This window comes from Salmo salar, chromosome ssa03 (assembly GCF_905237065.1).
Source record: "Salmo salar chromosome ssa03, Ssal_v3.1, whole genome shotgun sequence".
Lineage (NCBI taxonomy): Eukaryota > Metazoa > Chordata > Actinopteri > Salmoniformes > Salmonidae > Salmo > Salmo salar.
In genome coordinates, this window is record NC_059444.1 from 59,371,212 (window position 1) to 59,371,876 (window position 665).

The 665-nt window shown below is 37.7% G+C and overlaps 1 protein-coding gene across 2 annotated transcripts in view; it reads right to left on the minus strand.

The window, feature by feature from the left end:
• Positions 1-365: 365 nt before the first annotated feature.
• Positions 366-665, minus strand: part of LOC106600787 (uncharacterized) — a 1,699-nt gene continuing 1,399 nt past the window's right edge. For both annotated transcript variants that reach the window (XM_045715009.1, XM_045715010.1), the window contains exon 2: positions 366-665. This exon is cut by the window's right edge and continues 879 nt beyond it. The gene's annotated coding sequence lies outside the window, so the exon portion shown is untranslated.

The following is a 665-nucleotide window of genomic DNA, read 5'->3' on the forward strand; positions in this document are numbered from 1 at the left end:
TCCAATATATTCTGCATTACTGCGACCAGCTAGACTGGGGTATAAATCCCGTATACTTTACGGAACCCCCCAAAAATAATATAATATACAGTATATAGGGGAGACCGGGATGGTTGTAACTTCTCACCTTTTCCTAAATTACTCAGAGATCATTTATGGTAGCGTATTGAAAACTTGATACAAACAACCTACATCTGTCCTTTACAAATGGGTGTGTTTATTATATATGTAAATCAAACTGCAAATGCATGGCGTTGTCTTAAATACAAGGAGTGAAGTGTTACAATCTACCCATGGTGTGGGTTAGTTGTAACAGTGCTTGGGGTGAATTGTAACAGATTGAAAAAGTGCATAAATCAATCAACTAATTATTGAACGCCTTTATTGAGACCATGAGAGCAACATTGCCATGTTTACCATTTTGTTTGGCAGAAATAATAATATAAATAATAAAATGTTTATTATTTAACCCTCCACTAAATGGTCTTTCTCAACCAAACAACAACTAGGCTAAACTAAACACCTGAACATTTCTGGTGTGTGTGTGTGACTGAATGTTGGACATGTTCACTTAATCAGAGTCACAGTTGTGACAGTGGTACAGGCATGGTGGGCCCATACTTTGCATTCCCAGCACTGCAACCAGACCTCCTTGGACTTGGAAT